Raw genomic sequence first — 7,918 nt, 5'->3', positions numbered from 1 at the left:
CCCCAATTGCGGCGTTGTATCGCTGGCAGGAGATGCCGCCGTTTTCTGTAGTGTTTTCTGCACCCGCCGAGCGCTGTGAGGGACGAGCCGCCCCAGGTGCGGTGCTGGATCCACCTTTGCTCTCAGTGATGAAACACGTCATCGTGTTTTGTTGCCTCGCTTTTCCTTCTCCTTTTTTCTCCCCCCATCTCTCTCACGTGCTCAGCTGTGCAGCCCCCAGCTCGGGGCTGTGGTTGCCGTTGGATTGCATTGACCCTCACTCCCTCCATTGAGTTGAATGGACCTGGAGCCCCTCCGGCCCCTCCCGTGGGCGATTTCCTTTTGTCCGCCCCATTGAAATCATTGCTTTTTTTTTTTTCCCCCCTATCTCTTTTTCCTATTAGCAATTCAACCTCAACTTGGGCATTTCTTTTTGGGTAAGTCAGCTGATCCACTCGCTGAGGTGCTGTTTGGCCAGCCATCTTAGGAGGCTTTTTGGAGAGGAAGGTTGTGCAGATGCTGTCTGGTCTTTTTTTCTTTAGTTTTCTCAACCGTTTTTTTTTTCATCCCCAGCTAATTAACACTGAAAACTTAAAGCTCTAGCTGTGTGTTTGCTTGTTTTACTGTATTTCTGACTTTAATTACGCTTCTGCGGGAGCTGCCAGCTCAGACCTTAAATCTCAGCAGCTCTTCGTTCACATGTGGATTTCCCATCTCTATTCAAACAGATGTCTTCAGATACCTGCTTCCTCTAGCCTGATTCTTCCCCGCCCCTTTTAGCTAATCATTTGTGTTTATACAAGACCTTAAATAATGGCCTAAAACATGAGGGAAACATGTATTTTAATAACTATAAAAACCCAGCCCTGCTGCTGTGACCAGCTTGCAGATGCCTTGGGGCTTTAAGGAAGCACTCAGAGCTGCTGGCAGCTGTGCTGAGGCTCTGACCTGCCTTTGTCTCAGCTGCTGAGCGATGACTCCGTGGCTGCGCTGCGCCCAGGTGGCTCTGTGTGCAGTGGGGAAATGGCTTTTTGTATTTTGGGGTTCGGTCCCTATAGATGCTGCTGTCATTGTGGATTTCTGTGTATTTTTTTAACACTGGCTGAAGCACGAGTAGCTCATTTGATTTGCTCCCCGCTGTTGGGGACCGGCTTTAGCAGGGGGTTGGGCAGGGTGATCTCCAGAGGTCCCTTCCAACCCCTGCAGTTCTGTGATTCTCCCATTACGTGCAGCTCCTGGAAGAATAAATGTCTTAATAATGGTCTTCATTAGCATGGCAGTAATACAGAAGCATCTCTCATCCTGCAAAGGGAGCTCCAGTGGGTTTTACATCTGTGTACCTCCCTTCGCCGTTTTCCGTTTTGAAGGTTAAGGAGAAATATATTTATGTGTATTTCCAACAGCAGATTTTATAAATGTGAATATCTCTTTCTACAACTGTTGAAGTGGATTATTGCGTTCGCTTCCTGTTTAGCTGAAAGGTTTCCTGCCCTGCTGGAAGGCCATAATCAAAGATCTCCTCCTTCTGCTTGTGGGGATGCTGGATGCTTCTCTTTCATTTACATTCAGGGACTTCACTATGGCAAATGAGGTGTTACCAAGAGCTACGATGCAGCAGTAGCTGGCTGAGCAGCCACAGCGAGCTGAGATCAGACCGTCAGTGCTGACTGCATGCAGTCTCTTCAATAAATAAGTATGTTTTGGTTAAGAAATCCCTAATGGGTTCATTGCTGTGCGTGTTTTGCAGCCCTGAGATGTGATTATGTGGCCAGAGATTGCCACGTAAGACCTGGGAGTGATTGGAGATGCTGTATTTGCATCTGAAACTGAGGTTGCTGTGGATGCAGTCAGGTTTTTGCTGCTGTCCTCAGCCATATTGTGGTAGCTCTGCTCCGTGTGACTGCAGTGATTCTTCCTAGTATTGCTGCTTGCTGCCAGCTGCAGATTCTCTATGCTAAGATGCTGGTAGGTTTTTAAAGGCCTTTCTCCCCTTGCTCCCCGGTTTCCAAAGCCTTTCCTTTTCCCATGGTTTCTTCCACCCCCTTCATGCTTTCGTTGTGGCAGCTCCTCGAGCAATGACACCCTGCTGCGGCTCCGTGCAATGGCAGAAGGTCACTGGCAGCTCCTTCCAGGATTTACTGCAAGTCATTGCCTCTCCATGGCAGTGGTTGCGCCTCGGCGAAGCCTCAGCTCGGTGTGGATCCATCACCAGCCTGCAATATATAATCCCTGTCCAGCTGAAAGAAGCTTCTCTTTCCTTCTCCGTCTCATTTTGTTCCCCAAATTGTAGTACAAGGATGCAGCGTTAGGTAGCCAGCAAGAAGGCAGCTTCACCAGCACTTGCTTTAATTGAATTACTTTTCTCAATGATTAGAGATTATGGAGTTTAGTAGTTTTAAATATGCTAATCTTTACTGAAAAGGCAGAGAGCTCTTTGCTGGGGGATTAGATAAAGCTATTGTATAAAAAAGAAAAATGGTCTGGTTCCTGCTGCCTTTGATCTTGTTTTATCAGGTGGCTTTCATCAGTCCTAATGCCTCAAGTTGAAGAAATTCAGATTTCTAGGTCACATCAGTTAGTGCATACGTCACCTATGCTAGGGTGGCTCACAGTAAATATGGTATATGATCAAACAGAACACCTTTAGTTCTGTCTGGTGGATGGACGTGTCTGCTTAGGTCCGTTTTTGAGTGAGCAGACTGGAATGCTGGGGCACTGTCACAGAGATTCTTCCATCACATGGGTTTATGGTGCAGCTTTTATTGCAAGCAAATCTGAAGGGCACGAATACAAATACAGATAGCAACATGAGTCCCTGTTGTCTCTTAAAGCACTGCACAAGATACTAAAAAAAAAATAAAAAGTAAATTAAAACCAATTAGCCATGCTTATCAGGAACCAAGGTTTTAATGCTGAAGATGCTGCTAAGTGCTATGTAATGACTTGTAGACTGTAACAGTTTAGAAACCACTAAATAATGAGCTGTGATGGCGTTGGGATGGATGCTGCTGGACATGCTGTCATGGGATCACAGAAGCACAGGGTTGGAAAAGCCTTCCAAGATCTTCCAGTCTGACCATCTAATGAGGTAACTGGAGGATGGGGGGTGGTTTGTGAGTGAGGGGCTGGCCTGGCACTGAGCAGTCTGTGTAGGCTGCCATCCCTCTGCAGCATCAAATCCTCTTCTTAAGGACTACTTAGCTTTGAAGCTTCCAAGAGCTGTTGTCCATTCTGCTCCTGTTGATTTCCTGGTGCCTTGGTTTTCTTGTGGCCATGTCTTCAGATGCTTGGTTTTCTGTTGGCACCTATGAAATAGAATAGCCCTTCCAACAGTGCCTGCAAGGAGCATGGCAGGCGTGGAGAGCAGGCCTGGAATTGGCTGTGGTGCCAGTTCTCATGGAGCCCTCTGGTTCCTGTCTGTCTGTGGAAGCCTCTGGAGGAGCTGGATTTCTCTTCCCAGGAAGAACAGCTGCATGTCTGTGCTTCAGTCTGTTTTTCTGTCTGTATCTGAGAAACAGTGAGTCTGCAAGCTTGAATCTCCTTATCTCCTTGATATAAAATAACGGATTTTTCTCTGGCAGATGATTTGGTGAGGTCTGGCACAAGGTTCAGGCTCTGCAAAACTGATGTGTAAGGCGTAAGTGTGAGGTGTAGGTGATGCTAACAGAGGAGCAAAGAGGGAGGACCTGAGCTGAGGCCAGCTGCTCAGGGGAGGTCTTACAGTTGGGAAGTGCCAATGCTTGCTGCTCTCAGTCCTTCTTACAGGCTTCACCAATCTATAGAAATCCACCTTCTAGTCTCTCTATGAAGATGTAGCCACCTTCTTATGTAGCACAGGGTGAGTTCGGTTGCACAGAGGCATTTGTTACATCAAGTACCTGTTGCATATGCTGCTGATTTAGCAAAACAACCAACAGCAAACCAAACAGGCTCTCAGTGGTTTGAAACATGGCTTAGAAGAAATCAAGTTGTGCTGCCTTGACGTGAATGCCATAAGACTTTTCTATGACAGCCTCTGGATCTCTCCTGTTGAGGCCTGCAGCCTGCAGGAAATGGCTCCTTGTGGCAGGCAGATGTTTCTGAAAGGCTGTGGGAGCTCTCATGCATCCCTTCTGGGTTGGAACACAAAACTGAAGTCACTGCTGCTGATACAATCAAAATATTATGAGTTTGATGCTTTGGTGTCGTTTATGGAAGCAGTCTAAACAAAGCAGTGTCTCAGTAAATAAGCAGCCGTCACAATAGGGATGATAAAAGTAGAAAAATTTTGGGTTATGGTTTATTTTATTCTATTTCTTTACTGAGCTTACACAAAATTGAAAAGCTGAATGGCCTCCATTTGGGTATGTGGACCTGTTTGGAGTGCTATTGAGCCCTGGAGCACTGTCCTTGCTGGGGCTGCCTCCTGTTGGCTCTCTTCTCAAGTTAGGAAGGAAAGCCTTATTCAGCTGGAGAGCTCAATTGTGGCATTTGTTTAACTTGACTTTATAGAACAAGGGCTTAACTTTCTTTTTTTGTTCCCAGTTAGCATGCTCGTTCTGCTGGATGAGTGTTAGAGCTGTGAGATGTCAGTGTGTGGCTGCCTCTGCTCTGCTGTGTGCTTTGAGAAGTCCTCTCCGACCCCCGGCATGCCTGGTGGGATGCTGTCTGCTTTACTTAGTGCACTACTTAATAGCCTGAGGTTTGAGTTTTTGAGGCATTTTTACAAAGCCAAAGGCAAATCCTGAAGGCTTGACAGTGATGAGAACCAGCTGAAATGAGGATGTGCTCAGTTGTCCTTCCTTCTTTGAGGGCATTTTTTGGCCACGTTGGAAGCTTTTCTGTCAGTCCCATCACCGAGACCAGTGGCAGTGCCACTGCTGTGCAGCCACCAAGTCAGTGGTGTCTTTGGAGATGTTTCCTGTGTGGCTGTGGCTGCCTTCACAGAATCCCAGAACGGCCAGGGTTGGAAGGGACCTCAAGAATCACGAAGCTCCAACCCCCCACCACAGGCAGGGCCACCAACCTCCACATCTCACAGCAGCCCAGGCTGCCCAGGGCCCCATCCAACCTGGCCTTGAACACCTCCAGGGATGGACGGGGATCCACAGCCTCTCTGGGCAGCTGTTCCAGCACCTCACCACTCTCTGAGTAGAGAACTTACTTGCAGGCACCTGATGAGATGCTGCTGCACATGTTTCTTTATTCAGCACCCACTGTAGTTGCTTCCATTTTATTACAGAGAGATGGGACATTACTGGAAGCATTTCCGTGACTTGACTTGATGCCAGTATCCCTGGAGATGCCACTCAGCTATTCTGGGATTTGCAGGCTCGTAGTGTTCTCTCATCTAGACATGTGTAGGTGTCATCAACACACAGCATTAAGGCTTTGCTTTAAATCTGAAGCATATTTGCTTGGAACTGAAAGGCTCTGGAAGAAATATCGGAGCAGCTGTGGTGAGCAGTTAGCTATTTTGTCTTCAGACGTGGCCAGAACTGGCTGCATCAGGGTGGGTTGGTGTTGCGTTTGGGGGTCTTGGAGGTCTTTTCCAACCTGAATGATTCCATGAACTTGGCACGCCTCATGATGTCCCTGTTAATTGTAGGAGAGTTGGTCTAGATACCCCTCAGAGGTCCCTTCCAACTCTAAGGGTTCTTTGATTCTTTGAGAGACCTTTGGTCCAACGGACTTCTTTCTCTACGGTTGGATCTGCTTTCTTCATAGAATCACAGAAAGGCCCGGGTTGGAAGGGACCTCAAGGATCACGAAGCTCCAAACCCTGCCACTGGCAGGGCCACCAACCTCTGCCTGCAGGTAAACCTGCTAAGGGTGAAACGTTCTTAACTTTCACTTGATGTGTCTTACATCTCCAATTGTTACTCCTTAAACCTCTGTACTGTGAATGTTTCAGACTGTATCCATGAATGCCTTTTATCCTGCTGAGTGATGTTATTCAGTCATTCGCTTCTGGGAGAGCAATCAGCAATTACTGCAGCAAACAAACCCCGCTCCACCATTCCTGTAATTAATGCAGAGGTCCGTTTATTCCATTTCTCTAAATGCTTCCTGTTACGCTTCCTGTACTTACCTCTCTTTAGGTTTGAGTTACAGCCAATTCATTTTCTTAATGCTCTTGATGTGTGCAACGCGAAGGGGAGGGAAATTAAATCTAGGATAGATGGGTAGCAAAAAGGAGAGGGGCCCACAAAGGGTGAATTTTCACTGGCGTGGCTCCAAGCAGTGTCTGGTGCAGGACTGAGAATATTCTGTGAGTTGTGTCTCTGCCAAGGGGCCGAGTAGCTGCTGCTGGAGTTGGGGAGAGAGATTGTGTGTAATGGGCTGAGAGTGGGGCCCTGCAGAGACCCTGGAGCTGCCTGCAGAGAAGTGGGCAGGCAGCGCTGCATTAACTTCACTGCTGAAGTTTCCTTGCAGCTTGTAGGGCTGGGTACTTCATTTGTTTTAAAGAAGGTATTGTCTTCTCTGGGAGTAGGAAATACCAGCAGTGGCCACGAGAAACCCTGCTTGGTGGGGTGGGAGGGATTTCATTTACAGCTTGGCAGTGGGATGTGAGCTGGATGGGTGATTGAATCATCCAGGAGATGTCTGAGGTGGTAGAGGAAATGGAGGGAACGAAATTCGTTGGAAGTATTGCCGGCAGGAGCGGAGTGTGCAGACAGAGATCGATGCGTTTCGGTGGGAGCAGCGTGAGCTTAGTGCCAGCAGAGAGGGCATTCAATTAGAAATGCAGGTAAGTGGAGAATCTTTTCTTTTGTAAAAGCAGCTGAAGCTGCAGGTAATGTTTCCTGATGGATGCAGGCAGCATTGTGAAGGGAGGTGAACAAGGCTTAACTTTCATGTGTAACAGTATTAATTGGCAGCGGAATACTGTGCTGCATTATCTCCTCTTTCAAAGCAAGTTCTGACCTCTTCTTGACTTTGCTAGGCAGGAGTAGGCAGGTCCTTATGCTGGAGTTCCTCCACCTTTGGTCTTTGTTGCTTATGTTACCTGATATGTTTTCTTCTGCTTTTAAATGGATGCCTCTGCTCCTGAAGCAGTTGTTGAGTATCGTGTCCTTGGCTCGCTCAAAATGGCTGAAAATCTCTTCACGTCTGCATCAAAGCTGGAGTGGCTGCGCTGAAGCAGAGCTTCTCATGCTTGCTTGGATAAAGCTATAGGAGAACCTCTCAGCGTGGCAGGTGAGAGCAGCAAGAGGCTCAACTTCAAATGGCTGAGGAAAGTTTGGAGTTTGGCGTGTCATCTGGAGGAAATCCTGAGCTGTTTGGCCTTTCCTGCTGTCCTCAGAGCGCCTTACAGCAAAGCCTTGGCATGCTGGGTCTCTTCCAGCTCCAGCACAACTTCTTGTCGTACCTTCTCAGCTCCTCCTTTCTTGTCAGTTCTTTATTACTCAATTCATAGTTATGTTCCTATTTGTTTTCTTCTCCCACATTCCTTATTTTTTTCTCTCTGATTTAATCCTTTTTTAATTTTGGGGGGCTAAGCAGTCATTGGAGTGACTTTTATCCATGCACTAACTCCGTGACTGTACTGCTTTTCCACTGCAGTTTTAGTTGCCTTTAAACTGAACTTGGTGTGATTTGGAGGAGGGAATAGGGCTTCCCTCCCAGGGACAGGGAGGTGATTGTCTCCCTCTGCTCGGCTCTTGTGAGGCCCCATCTGCATCGCTGCATCCAGGCCTGGGGCCCTCAGCACAGGAAGGACGTGGAGCTCTGGGAGCGGGTCCAGAGGAGGGCACTGAGATGGTCAGAGGGCTGGAGCAGCTCTGCTGTGAGGAAAGGCTGAGGGAACTGGGCTCGTTCAGCTTGGAGAAGAGAAGCTGCATGGAGACCTCAGTGTGGCCTTCAGTGCTTGAAGGGAGCGGATAAACAGGAGGGGGAACGGCTGTTTGTGAGGGTGGGTGGTGACAGGGACAAGGGGAATGGTTGAAGTGAGCCAGGG

General features: G+C 47.9%; 1 protein-coding gene across 2 annotated transcripts in view; it reads left to right on the top strand.

The window, feature by feature from the left end:
- Positions 1-7,918, top strand: part of FCHSD2 (FCH and double SH3 domains 2) — a 569,931-nt gene that overhangs the window by 283,889 nt on the left and 278,124 nt on the right. The window lies entirely within an intron of this gene.

The sequence above is a fragment of the Meleagris gallopavo genome, chromosome 1, assembly GCF_000146605.3.
Source record: "Meleagris gallopavo isolate NT-WF06-2002-E0010 breed Aviagen turkey brand Nicholas breeding stock chromosome 1, Turkey_5.1, whole genome shotgun sequence".
NCBI lineage: Eukaryota > Metazoa > Chordata > Aves > Galliformes > Phasianidae > Meleagris > Meleagris gallopavo.
The sequence above is the reverse complement of the archived record's forward strand: the minus strand, read 5'-3'. Positions and strand labels throughout refer to the sequence as shown.